Raw genomic sequence first — 14,450 nt, forward strand, 5'->3', positions numbered from 1 at the left:
TTGGCCTAGACTAAGAGGTCCGCTAGCCAATCGCAGCGGCGGAGCTGGAGCCCAGGAGGAAAAGGGAGGGAAGTGAAACGTGGAAAGTTGGGGGGGGGAGGGTGCAGGAGGGCGCCTGCGCATTAGGCTCCTCGCAGTGAAGGGAGTGGGAACCGAGTGGGTAGTCCCAGCTCCGGGTTGTTGGGAGACAGCGCCCGGATGAAAACTGAGCAAAAGGGTTGAGCCTGGGGTGGGGAGCTAGGATGAGGCTTCCTTGACCCAGCTCACCCATTGCCTCCTCAAAGCGTTCACCAGACTCGGCTGTAGCCAAGGCTTTAGTCTTCCTGAGGGTCCCTGACTCCATTTCTGGACAACCTCAGGGGAATAACCCCAACCTCTCCAGTTCCTTCGCCCAGCGGCCCTTGCTTACTCCTTGGCTCCTACTGTGTGCAGCGCTCCTCCCCCCCCCCCCTCGTAAGTTTCTCTCAGTGAATGCCCACAACCACTGGAAAATACCTTGGGAATTACTGATTGAACCTCAATTCTGATTTTTACTGGTGCAGAAACAGAGATCCTGAGAGGGGCTGAAGTTTTTACAGAAAGTTAGTGGGGAAGCTGAAATTAGAACCCCTTTTCCTGATTATCTGGCCCAAAGTGGGATGCCAGACATCATGAGTATGCTTGAGATGATGGACAAAAAGGATGTGAACCTTTTACTCCCTTATGAGTTCTTTTGGAGTAATTTGTTAAAATGGGGAAAGTGTTTTGGATGCTCTTTTAAAAATGGCAAATATATTCTAGTCTTATGTAATAAATCTTAGGATATCTGCTCCACACAGCATTGTTATGACACTGGTGCTTAATAATGTGCTAAATGAGCACGAGCAAGTAAATGGAAGCACCTAGCAGGAGCTAAGAGAAGGTTGTTTGCAGGAAGGAAGAAGGAAAGGGTCAAAAACTAAAATCAAGTAAGAAGTAAAAATATGGAGAAAGAACGTTGGTTAAAAAAAAAAAAAAAAGAGTCTCTCAATGGAAAGGAGACTGGGGAGGAAAAGCCGGCTGCAGATGATGGTAAAAACAATAAAAGAAAACTGAGTGTCTGGGAAGCTCAGATTTTAAAATGTGAACATGACTCATGAGGCTAATTCAGAGGCCCTTGTCTAATAGATGGGGATGACTACCAACTGCTGAGAACTTTTGTGAATTCATATCAAGGTGTATTCATTGCATGGGTGCAGGAAGTGTATGAGGTATTTTCTTGGGCACCACAACAATGAGTGAGACAGATCTTGTCCTCATCAAGGTTACATTCTGTTAAGAAGAAGAGCTAGGACAGGGAGTCATATAAAATAATGCCAGGTAAAATGTGATCAGTACTTCCAGTACTTTGAGAAATCATGGAGGACTGGAAAACAGATCATGTAAATCATGAGGGGAAAAAAAAAGACTGAGGGTAGGGCATGAGGCATGAACAGGATCGTACCAGGCAGAGATGAAGTAAGAACAGGAGCATTTCAAGGTGATATGATAAAGGAGATGGGGAAGCATATGGAGCAGTGAGTAATCTTAGTGGGTTGCAGTAAATGTGGGTACATACTGGGAAGAGTGTGAAGACACGTGGCCAGAAAGCCTTCAAGTCACCCTGTGGGGCCTTGAATGTTTGGCTGACACTCCAGAGGTGATGAGAAACTAGTGAAGGATGTTTTTCGTGCAGAGAAATAATAGCACTAAAGGTGATATGTAGACAGGATGAGACTGGTAAAAAAGTGTAAGTCCAAGAAGGAGAAAGCTGGTCTGGGAGGAGGCATTTACCATCTGGAGAGACCAACACACCACTCAAATACTGCCCATTAGACAGTGGGAAAATCCGGCCTGAGACAGTGGCTGAGTCCAGAGAGCAGAGAGACAGCTTAAGGTTCTGGTCATTACTTCAGAAGATAGCAACCTAGAAAGAATGAGGAAAAGAAAAGACAAAGAGAAGGCATGCAGGAGGAACAGTCAGAAAACAGCCTTGAAATTCCAAATGTGTGCATTTGAACCCCAGCAATCTGCCTAATTTGCAAAGGAACTTCAAAGAGTTTTTGAATTTCTTTATTGTGAAATGGGAATTATTTCTATCTCAAATGTGAAATGCCCAAAGCAACACAATTAGGGGCAAAATCAATAACTTCAGAGGTGAAAAACAGAACTATCTCCTACTCTTGATCCCACACACGCGAACAAGCCAAACACTCTTTCCCTTTATGCACTGTAACAGAGCCTTAGTAGATATCATGTAAAAAATGAGGGAGGGATTGTTCCATGGCCAAAATCTTGGAAAGAACCTCTTTTAACAAACTTACAACTTTCTTTCCTTCAACTCTTCCCAGTATCTTCAATAAACTATGCACCTTTAGACTCTTGGGGGACAGGTTGGCAAACTTAATGTTTTACATTTTATTTGAACACATAATCTTTTTCTTCTTTCCCTCAGATAACCCAGAATTAGTTTTACTTAGAAACCAGCTTGGGAAACATAGATGACAGCAACTGTGACCAACATTCCTTCCAGCTGTATTGAAGAACCCTGGTCACCTATGCCTTTGTATCTAAACATTTTTTAAAAGGATTAAAAAAAAAAAAAAGAACAAGCTGAAAGTGGAAAAATGTCCAACTGCCAAGAATTTTGGCCTACCAAGTCAATCCACAAATATTTATTGTGTGCCTATTCTGTGAAAAGCACAGAGTTGATCCAGCTGTGTTCTTGGAAAAAGACAGAATTATTCTATCTTAGGATAGGTAATGCCTAAAGCCAAGGGCTGCCCATGTTCTGGGCCACAATGTACATTTTCATTTCATATTATAATCATTCATGAACAAGCTTTCCATTTCTTATAGCCCTGAGCCTGTGGGCTTAATCTTGATTTAGCTGTTGGATAAGAGAAGAGAATGCCTCCCTTTACCTCATTCTGTTCAGAATGATGGAATTGCAACTTCATTTCCCTGCAAAATGACTCACTCCAAGGACTGAGGAGAGGAAGGGCCACCACAGTCATCCAAGACGAGAGAGCTGTTCAGAGGCAGCAACAGGTATACCTCATCTTCCCCATGCACCTCAGGTTCAAACACTGTTACAGTGCATAGAGGGAAAGAGTGTTTGGCTTGTTCACATGTGTGGGATCAAGGGTAGGAGATAGTTCTGTTTTTCACTTCTGAAGTTATTGATTTTGCCCCTAATTGTATTGCTCTGGTCATCTCACTTTTCTTCCCTAGATAGATCAGTTGAATAAGCTGTGTTCTAGACTATAAAACACAGATTTGCCCACTGTGGGGGGGTGGGGGGGATTTGGAGAGCTGTTCCAGTTCTGACATTCTGAGATGCTGGGCAAGGTACTGAGCACAACGGGAGTTCTTTGAACAGGAGTCAAGATGAATTTGCCACTGGTGGCAGGAGAGGATTCTGTGAGCTATAGACAGAAAAGTACTGTCACTCTCAAGAAGGGGCTTTCTCTGGATGCAGAGCTTAGATGATATTACCTCCCTCATCCCAAAGCTGGGAATGATGGATGACTGTTGTAAGGTTTGGAGTGCTAATGAGTTAATGTAGGTAAAGTACTTGGAAATGCACAGATGAAAAGCAAAAGATAAGCACCTAGAATTACTAGTATTGTCCTTAGAACTCTCTCCAGTCTTCATGCTTCAGGCAAAGCCCCATTTTGAGAACTCTGATTCTTAGTAAACACTGTTCATGTGCTCACATGAGACTGAGAAGAGGCCATCTTTCTGAAGACTGAGGGTAGGTCCAGTCAGCCTCTGTCCAAAGAACTTTGAGATGCTGCTGCCATTTATAATGTCTTCATCTACCTGAACTGACATCCTGCTTCCTTTTATCAAACCAAGACCTGGATTTTATGAATTCCTATTTAGCACAAATAAAAAGAAAATGAAATATGCTATGAAGAAAGAGCTGCAAAAAGAATTCTAAGGAAAGCTAGCATTTGTGTTTTAAGGCTTACTGAGCACTTTCACATACACTTACACCACCTCCCTATGAAACAGACAAGATTGTGCATGCTTTAAACATGAAGGAAATGGGGCTTAAGCAGGTCTCTGGTAATCACGAAACTTTTATGCTGAAAGGAAATTTGGGGGTTCTCTAACTCAAATTCTTCATTTTACAAATGGAGGAATAGAGACCCAGAGAAATTTAGTGTACCACCCAAACCCACACAATTGGTCACAGCATCATGATGAGCCACAAGTGTAAATGCCATTTCAGTATACCAGCCTTGTAGGGATCCTAGGGGCAGGGAGAATCCAGACCTTCTAGCACCCAGGCTGGGCTGGATTCTTTCTGTCACTCAGCCTTGAGTCTCTTGAACACAAGTCAAATATTTGAGCCCAGTTCTGGTTCTCATAGCCTCCCTGTATCAGATGAATCCATTTTAAGGTCCTGAAATAAGAAAGAGAGAGAGAAGGAGATGGAGAGAATTTATATGTTCAGAAAATGTTCATGGGGCATTTTTAAGAATCTCTTTCCTGGAGTAAAGAGCGTGGAGTATGTGAAGCATAGCACAAAGAAGTACATGCAATATTTTAATATAGTGCCAAGAGGTATTGAAAGAATAATATGGTTTTACTTCCCCAATCAGGTTTCAAGGAGTTTTCTGGATGCATTTGTCTTTTGTGGGTTTTATCTCTGGCCATATCACTCCTGCTACTTAAGGATTTAGTAAGCTTACTTAAGGTAGAAGAACTCCAGCAAGACATCTTTCCCCAAAAAGCCCATAAATTTTTTCGACATCTCCTATACCTGGCCTGAGTTCTAAGCCTGTGCAAAAGCTTCTCAGACTTTTGCAATCATGGTCCAATCAACCCCATGCTCTTCAGTGTTTCATATAACCGCCACACCCTACATTTAATTATGATTAGTTGTGCTCCTCCAATTGCATTGTAGGGGGCTTTATTTGCATTCTTCTGGAACACTGGGTCCTTGGCTAGGCTTCACACATCTCAGACTTAACCTTCTCTTCTCCAATGAGCCCTAATCGCACATAACTACCATATGCCCTCTTCCCCTCTCTGTGTTTGCACAGTTTCTGCTTGCCTCCTAAATATCATACACAGCTAGAGCCATGGGATAGAAATAAGGGCCTTTTCCTGCTGGAACATAAGAGAAATAGATGAACTGTGATTAAGAGAGCCAGCTCTACAGAGAGAAGGGTGGAGAGGAGGCTTGAGAGGTAAATACTAGTTAAAAGGGAACACACAAAGAAAAAGAAGTTAACAGATCAAACCTATATTTATTTTGATTAAAAAAATAAAATAAAGTGGTTGAAATAAGAGAACCAGGAAAGCCAAGGGAGATTTTTGTTTGTTTGTTTTTTGTTAAATGTTTATAATAAAAATACAGTCATTCCTATGAAAAAAGGTTCTGAGAGATGACCTAGTTGAGGCAAACTTGTTCAGATTACAGATAAACAACACAAACTGAGATCCAGAGAGGGGAAACAATCTGGCTCCAGGCAAGTTACAGTTAAAACCATAGCATCTGATCCCATTACTGAAGCCACCGTCCTTTTCCCATATGATTCTCTGCTTGTGCCTTGTTCTTCTGTCCTTTCTCTCTTTCTCTCTTTCTTTCTTTCTTTTTCTATCCACAAAGCTAGCAGGGCAGCTTTCAGAAAGAAAAACTAAGAACTAAGACTGGTACTTTTAAAACACAGCTCCAGGAAATCCCTAAGTTCTGCAACTGAGCACAAATAAGGACATGACTGGCAACTCTTCAGCACAATTGACAAAGCCAACAACAACAGGAACTAGCTGACAACAAGCCATCCTCCAAAACCCAAGAATTCAACGGAAAGAAAAAAAATAACTGCTGAGGGGCAAGTGAAAATTTTACCACCATTTCTTGTGTTTTGTGTTGGTGTGTGTATGTTGTTGTTTTCAGAAAGTTCTCTGGGAGCAATGAATCTAGGCTGGTAATTGATTGATGGGCTTCAGAGGGCACATGAATACCGTAAAGTTTTATGCAATTTTTATAACAAATGTGCATCTGATCTCATAACAGTTCCATAATTTTTTATAAGGTGCCATAAAGGGTCATATCCACAAAGAGATCAGGAACTTCTAGAAAATTTCATGTTACTGCTGCGTTTGAGCCCATGTTTAGAATAAGCATCTCACCAGGAGAAGCCACCAAACTTTATTTTGTGTGTCAAATTAGATGTAAAATCAAAATGTGTTCAAAGTAACCACAACAGCAAAACAAAATAAAATTGACTTTTAGGACAGTAGTGGTCCTAAAAAGAGATGGAAATGCCATCTCATTGATACCTCATTCTGGTCAGGTATGGCAGCTACCTTCCATTATGGTTGACCTCAATAGGTCAGAAATAAAAGCTGAATCTCCCCAAATTTCCTAAACAGAAGTCACAGCTCCATCACCCATGAATTTATTGTTAAAAATTATTGAATTTATCAAAGAGAGAAAGCACAGCATACGGTCTCTCACATGGTGCTCCACAGAAGAGTCTCCCACTTCCATAAAAAGGTGCTAGGATGAAGTAAGTTTAGGAAAACTGCTTATCATCTCTTGACATGGAAAATTACAATGTCATAAGTAAACCCCTGTGATTTTCTTTAACTCCATGTTTGCTGAACTTACTTGGACCATGGCACTCTTTGTGCTTGTTTATTAATATCTTATAAAATACTTTGGGAAACACCAATTCAGTAGAATGGGATCTGGGCTAAAAGGCCAGAGGCCGTTTATTCTGCAATTAACTGGATGTGTGGCCTTAGTTCTTTTAACTACTCTGAAGCTGTAGAAATTAAAAGGTCTCCCAGGTGCTCTCTGGAGCTGTGAGATTTTGGGTTGGCTGATGGTCTAAGATTCTGCTTATAGCCATCTGTGATGATTATACTTCTTTCTATTTAGGAAGTGTGTGGTACAATGATTTTGCTTATGAGTTACCTTCTTTTAAGAACTCTTTGGAGGGACAAGGCAAATGTCAAGGCAGTAGAACCAAATGGAATCAACACAGTAAAGTTGGGTCAGTGTTATTCACTGTGATGAATACATATAGTAGGCTCAAAACCACAGACTTTAACAAACACAGGCTGCTAACTGTTGGCCGGGGCATTGATGGAACTGGTTTTTACAAACTATACAAGCTCTTTAAAGCCAGAAAGATTTTACAAGCCATGATCACATGATCTTAAAGAGCAAATGCTTCTTTTCAAAGGACCAAAGTTATTCTGAGAGGAATTGTTACTCTCTGGGAGAATTCCCTATCTCAGAGGAAAGGAGCTGATTACAGCTCACTGTCAAAGATGTTCGAGTGAGTAACAGCCCTAACAGTAGCTCTCTCAGGGAATACTAGAGGCCTGGGAATACTTGAAGTCCCACCTGTGAAGTGTCTTGAGCTCTTGCATAATCAGAGGGGATCTAGCCTAGGGTGATGCATTAAGACTATATGTGCTTTCTGCATCCAAGGCATAGGAAGCTCTATAAAATTTCTGCAGGCATGGGGAAGACCTTTTAAAAAGCAGAGGCCCTAAGGCTGCAGGGAACAGGGCCATAGATAAGTTGGTACTTGTCCTGTGGAAGGACTTTTTCCCAGCCACTACTGTAGCAATATATGTGACCTTGTTTCCAGGTGGGCCCACATGTTCAAGTGTGTAGTTTTCCTACCTCATATAAGGAATCTTTCAAAAACGAATCCATCTTACCGCCCTTTGCTCCTTGGTGCCTCATGAAATCTAAACAGTTTAGCAAAACATACTTACGTGTTCCCTGGTGAACTCTGCCTTATGTTGAAGCCTGGTCTCAACAAATGAAATACTAGTTTTGAGCAAGTTACTTCACATTCTCTGACCCTCCTTTTCCTTACCTGTAAAATAGAATACAGTCCTTGTTGTGCTAGGGCTGTTGTTAAAATGAAATAATATTGGTAAAGTACTTAGTAGGATGTTTGCCATATCATAAGTGCCTAATAAGTATACTTTGATTGCTATGGATATTATTTCTACTTATTGAATTCTGACTGATCCTTCAGACTTGGGCAAAATACTTCCTGTGAGAAGTTTTCTCCAGACTAGGGTGGAGTGAAGAGTCTCCCATTATTTGCCTCTGTGTTCTCAGGCTGGTCTCCCAGACTGGGTTCTTTGTTTTCACACTGACTCCCCATTGGACCATAGGCTCCTGAAAGGCAAAACCCTGCTCTGCAACATGCACCTGGTATGTTCTTGTTAATAAATGTTTGGTGAAAGAATAAAGGAACTAATAAAATTTCTGTTTTCTGTACAAGAGCCCTCTGGACTCTCCTTGGAGTTTCACTTCCTGGTTTAGCTCATCATCTGCCTGTCTATCATTTGCTGGGCCTGCAGGGAGCTGTTCAAGAGAATGAAATAAACCTCAACCAGCAGCCTTCCGTGCTCACAGCTGAAGCCTGACTTTTCTGTGAACGTGCCAGAATGGGAACTGTTATAGTTCATAGGGACCCCCCAGGAATGATAAGAAGCTGGGTTTTCCAGGGCTCCCTGCCACACTGGATCCTGGGCAGAACATGCAGGCTCCACCAACTGTCTGGAGCTGGGGCAGGCCCAGGGGTCAGGCTTCTATCTTCACTGAGCCTGCTTCACCGTGGTGAGGCCTGGTTCAGAGGAAGAGCTGACAAAAATAAAACCAGAATGGCAATGAGTTATGCAGGAAGTGGCAGGTCTGGGAGCCAGAGCAGAGCACAGCTATTTGGGTGAAACACCACAAGAAAAGCTGCCTGAAGATCAAACCACAGGACAGAACCCTGACTCTATTTGCATTTGGGGGTTTCTTCTTTCAGGAGTCAAGCCCACAATGCCTGTGGTTGTCAGGTAGTTTAGGTCCAGGTTGGCCTCTGCACTAACCATCTGGTGGGGGTAAATAAATGGCCTCTCTGCACCTTGTTTGCTTCTCTGGGAGCCATTGGGAGAACTATAGAAAAAAATATATCCGAAGGATTAAGTGCCTGCATAATAAATATGTTTCTTCCTTTCTTTGCTATGAAGCACTATTGAGAATGAGAAACCTTAGTATAGACTTAAGAAGCACCACACACATATGTACACAAAACACACTCCACACACCACACACCACACACACGCACACATGCCCCCTACACATGCTAAGTTGAGAACATTTGTGAAGCAACAACTCTATATGTTCTTTCATTGGCTGCTCCCTAACTAGAAACAGATCATCTTCCCCCAGCTGTTTCTGGGCCAGAGTTCCTCTAAATGTGGATCTATTCATAGTGATTTTGTTTTCTTTTCTCTGTCCATAATCATTTGACACATTGCCTGAGTGTTCTCTGCAGCCCCAGCCTTTTGTTAATTTATAAACCTAGAAACTGAGGCAATACTTATAAAAAATCATAGGGATTCCACCATTTATTAAGTGACTACTGTATATCCAGCACACCCCATGTCTGCCTGTCCTCATTACGCTCAGCAAGAGACTGCTATTAACCTTCTCACATAACAAATGAGGAAATGGAGGCTCAGAAAGTTCACAACTTTGTCCGAGGTTTCTCAATAGTAATGGCAATAGACTATCAGCCTGAGATTTCTACTGCCCACTGTAGCCTATAGACACAAGACTCAGTTCAAGCCCTTGAGAAATTCCCGGCCGCTGCCCTGAGTACCACCCAGGCCATTGCTCTCACAGGTTTTCACTCAGGTCCTGCTTGGCCCAAGGGCCCACTGCTCCCCTTTGCCTTCTTGGAGCAGAGCCCCACTGGCAGAAGCCTGGAGGCCTCCACTTCCCCTGCCCCTACCAGTGTGGCCAACACAAACTCCTGACGAGAAAACACCATGTCCTCTGGACAAGGGCTCTCTGTGTGGTGCTCTAGTACCTGCCTGGTGACTCTTCTGTGAAAAGCCCCAGCTGGGGTAGCTGGGCAGCCAGGCCTTAGGCAGGCAGAGTTTATCAGCTTCTCCAGTGGCCTAGCCGTGAAAGACTGGAGCCAGCTGCTGCCTGCCTGAGCGCCTAGAGTGTCCCAGGCCTGGCCAGCCACAGCCATTTTCCAAAAATCCAGCAGGGAGCCAGATCTTAAGGGACCAAGGCTGTGGGCTCCTTTACAACAGAAAGTGGGCTTTGGTGTCAGTGAGAACGAGGTTTAAATTCCAGCTCTACCACCTTCTACCAGTCTGTCTTTAGGAAAATTGCTTAGGCTGCTAGGACTCCTGCTCCCTCAGCTGTAAATGAAGCTAATAACATCTACTGTCCCTAGCCTACTGCTATTTCCTTGTCCTTGAAAAGGAAGAATTGGACTTCATGACCTTGAAGTTTCTATCCTAAATGCTGTCTGTGCAGGCCAGAGTGAAAATGTCGTCCTAATTCTGAGTACAGTGGGGAATTTGGATGCCTCCTTGTTTCTCTCAGGGTGAGCTCAGTCCTGTGGGAGGGTTCCTTGTTTACCTCAACAAATTTTATTAAGCACCCCACAGCTCACACCATACCTAAGGCCTTAGGGTACAGAGATAACCAAGCAAAGGCCCCACCCTTAAGGAACACATGGAAATGATAAGACCCATAAAAATAAGTATTATGTGCAGTGGAAAGTGATAAATGCCTTAGGAGGGGCACAGATACAAGACTACAAAGGTTGAAAACAGAAAAAGGGTGATTCCTGGCTGGAGAGAGAAGGAAAGTGGTGGTCAGTCCCTGAAGGGTCTTCACTGGTGGTTAAGACATTAGAGGGCCAACTGTTGGCACATCAGAGCCGTGGGGGTTGGAGCCTTTTGTTAGTCTTCTGCCACCTGGAGAACCCAGACTGTGAATTTCTAAAAGAGAAAGATCATTTTTCCAAAGGGCCTTATTCCCTGAATGAAACACTTCAGGATTTGCATAAAATGTGTAGTGGCCCAAAGCTGCCCCTTCATCCTGCTGTGAGTATTCTGCAGCCTGATGCCCATCCTCTCTTTCCTTTGCCCTCTCACCCAGCCCTCCCCTTTCATGAAAGACTTGAGAACAAGGCAGGTGGAGCAGGAGACAGGTGTCCAGATCAAGGAAACAGTCCTACCTCAACAGACAGGGTCCTCTGGGACCTTTGTTGCCCTGTCAGCTTGCCTTGGCCCAGATCTCAGCATTCTGGGAAGGAGTCGGCCTGTTGAGGAAAGGATATGTCAGTGGCAGTTGGCTCAAGTCACCTGGTGTGTGTGTGTGTGTGTGTGTGTGTGTGTGTTCAGGACTAGGTGTTTTGCAGCAGCTGATTTCAATCTGGGTCAGAATTGTGCAGCCCTCAGCAAGTTGCTATCTGGAGAAGATAAGCTTGAACAGTCCCCTGCAGGACTCAACTGCAGTAAACTAAGAGTCTTAGTATAAACACAGCTATTTGCCAAACTAATTCCTGATGATGAAGGGACCTGATTCATTAGCAAAAAGGATCCAGGTAGATTGTGGAATTGGTTAGGCCTCCCAGAGGGATAAGGGTCCTAAACTGGTCTACAGTCCTGGAGAGAATCCAGGAGGGCTCCTGGGGAGATCTGTCCCAGCCAGGCTTTTGGCTTATAAGGCTAAACCTCACAGGGCCATGGAGTTGAGGAAGACATGCATATTTTAGTGTTTGTTCTGTCCCTTGCTTGCCATGAGACCTGGGGTTGACCCAGGTCACTGTGTCTCATGGGTTTGCATTTCTTCATCTGCAAAGTGGGACAAATGCAGTAATACTACATCAATGTGGAAACCAGGGAGAAAATCCTTAAGGATCTGTAAAAGAGATAACTCACCTCACCTGTCCTCTCTCTCCTTTTGCTCAGAGAAAAGCCCCTTAGATCTTCTCCTGGAGCCTGAGTTTTCTCACTTCACATAGAGTAAAGGTATGCTTGGTTTTCTGGCTTTCTGGCCTACCAGTAGATGAAAAATCATTGATTAACAGGGAGTTTGGCTGCTAGAGATCAACACACTGATTACCAATGGAAACAAACAGGAAAGCAAGGGAAGGGAAAGAAAAAAATGTAGGGAAGAAACGAGATCTTTAAAAGCCACAAGGGGCCAGTTAGTCCTAGGGCAAACAGTTGGTGCATATCAACAACTCCAGAGGCCATCAAGCCCAGGAGCCTAGTGTGATAATTGATATAAGGGCTTTCCAGCTCTCTAGTGACAGTTTAGCAAGGCAGGACTTTACAGGATATTATTTTAGGAAAATATTTTTCAAGTTAAAAATGTTTGGGGGCTTATATGAGGAAACTCTAACATGCTGAACCTCTAGATATCAGAAAATACCTAAGTCTTCCACAAGTGCTCTGGAAGTCAAGGTGGTTATGCCAGTTCTCCTACATATCAGAGTTTGGCCCATGTAACAAATCAAATAATAGAGATGTAGGTACTACTAAAAAGGTCTAAAACATTATCCAAATTATCCACTGGGGCATCGATGGCTAATTACATTGGTCTCAATTTGCTTTTGAAAACTGTTTAGGAATGATCCTAATGAATGTCTTTATTGATGAGCTGCCCTGGTATGTAAATTCATTTTGCCTTTACTTGTATTGAGAGTGTGAAATTCCAGCAACGCATGTGAGCATGTGGCATACTTGCTGCAGGAGAAGGGAAAGAAGGAATTTCCAAGTACGGATTTCTTTTCTTTTCTTTCCTTTTTTTTTTTTTTTAAATAAGCACTCTACTGACTAAGCTATATTCTCAGCCCTGATCTGTAATCTTTTTTTTTAAATATTTTATTTACATTTTAGTTTTCGGCAGACACAACATCTTTGTTTGTATGTAGTGCTGAGGATCCAGCCCGGGCCGCACCCATGCCAGGGGAGCGCGCTATCACTTGAGCCACATCCCCAGTCCCCCAAATACAGATTTCTGGAATATGCACGTGCATATGAGTGTGTGTGTGTGTGTGCGTGCGTGCACGCGTGCGAGCATGCTGCACACACACACATACACACACACAAAATCTATCCATCCCTTAAAGTTTTTGTTTGTGTTAGATATAGATATAGATATAGATATATCCCTAAAAGTATTTGTAGAAAACACAGAAGACGAATTATGTAACATCAGGATGAAAAGACTGCTTAAGCAAGACAGGAAACCCAGAGGCCATAAAGGAAAAAAAAAAAAAAAAAGAAATGACTGATTTGAATACTGGAACATTTTGAACTCCTGCATGATGAAAGACAACACAGATAAAGTTAAGACTTGGGTGAAATCTTTGAAACCTTCAACAGAGGGAGGATGAAGATGCCTCAGGTCAAACGCAGACTCCTAGTGCACCGTACCTGCTTCAGACTCTGACTCCTACTTCGTCTCTCCGTGTTTCAAAGCACAGTGTCTTGTCTCTCTGCTGACAGATGGCCATGATTAATGTACAAAGAGTGCCTATGAGTAAGAACAACTTGAACATCCCAACAGAAAAATAGGCAAGGAATATAAACAAAGAATTCAGAGAAGAAAGGCAGATGGCTAATAAGCATGAAATGCAAACGTTAAAAAATTAATAGAATCCAGTGCTCACAAAGATATATTGAAGAGGACTCTCATCCACTGTGAATGCAAGCATCCATCAGCACAAGTTTAGGAGTGAAGTGATTTGGTAGAATCTACTAGAGTTTTAAATGTCTATAATTTTTGACCCAGAAATCTCACATGCAAGGGATTGAAATCATAACATAGATACATAAACATGCATGCCCTTTGCAGCAAGATTTGTAGTAGCAAAAAATTGAACCAAGCTAAAAAAAAATCAGTAGGCTGTGTTAATTTCGATATACCCATATTAGGAAATACTATTTGGTCACTGAAAAGAATGATATTTTATATGTGTTGATTTGAAATGATACATATGATATGTTGTTGAATATAAATAAAGCAGGTGTCAGAACAATACATGCAGTAATATTTGGTCTATAAAAATATACATAGGGATATGTACATATTTGTGTCATTATAAGCCTTGGGTAAAGTCTGAAAGTATTGAAGCAAAGTGTCCCTAATGCACATCTGGAAAGGGGATTTGGTTGATAAAGAAGACTTTGACCTCTCTGTTTACATATATTTTTAACAGATTCAATCACTATCTCCACTTTATATATAAGTTTGCTGAGGCTTATAGATGTTATCACTCACACACATCAAATGATGAAGCTGCAGAACCAGGACTGCAGGCGAAGTTCACCTGGCCCCTAAGTCCATGATCCTTCTAGTTGCCATGCTGCTCCCAGGGTGGGTTCGAAGAAATAGCTCACATTATAGGATTCCACCTGGGCTTTTATGGATCCAGGCAGACAGGCATCAGTATATGATCAGCCCCCAGAGCCATTTCTTGGGTGATTTCTGTTCACAGAGAGGCAAGGGGTGAGTTTCAGGGATGCCCTGGGGGAGGTGCTCTGCTTCCAACCTAAGCCTCTGTTTTGGGATCCTCAGAATTCTATGGCAGGCCCTGGAGAGTGGTCACTGAGGCACCTAGATGGTCTCTATGGGCTGCGGCTTTTTGAGG

At 42.7% G+C, this 14,450-nt stretch overlaps 2 long non-coding RNA genes across 2 annotated transcripts; one reads left to right on the forward strand and one right to left on the reverse strand.

Annotated features, from left to right (window-relative positions):
• The first annotated feature begins 74 nt into the window (after window positions 1-74).
• On the forward strand, window positions 75-8,390 carry LOC144377979 (uncharacterized). Its single transcript, XR_013439378.1, has 2 exons — window positions 75-3,048; window positions 5,685-8,390. It is a non-coding gene; the product is annotated as an uncharacterized LOC144377979 (long non-coding RNA).
• LOC120885425 (uncharacterized) lies at window positions 4,068-12,281 on the reverse strand. The gene is made up of 3 exons (XR_005728039.2): window positions 11,731-12,281; window positions 11,025-11,108; window positions 4,068-4,411 (listed from the first exon to the last, which is right to left on the reverse strand). It is a non-coding gene; the product is annotated as an uncharacterized LOC120885425 (long non-coding RNA).
• Between the last annotated feature and the right edge of the window lie 2,169 nt (window positions 12,282-14,450).

The sequence above is a fragment of the Ictidomys tridecemlineatus genome, chromosome 1 (genome assembly GCF_052094955.1).
Source record: "Ictidomys tridecemlineatus isolate mIctTri1 chromosome 1, mIctTri1.hap1, whole genome shotgun sequence".
Lineage (NCBI taxonomy): Eukaryota > Metazoa > Chordata > Mammalia > Rodentia > Sciuridae > Ictidomys > Ictidomys tridecemlineatus.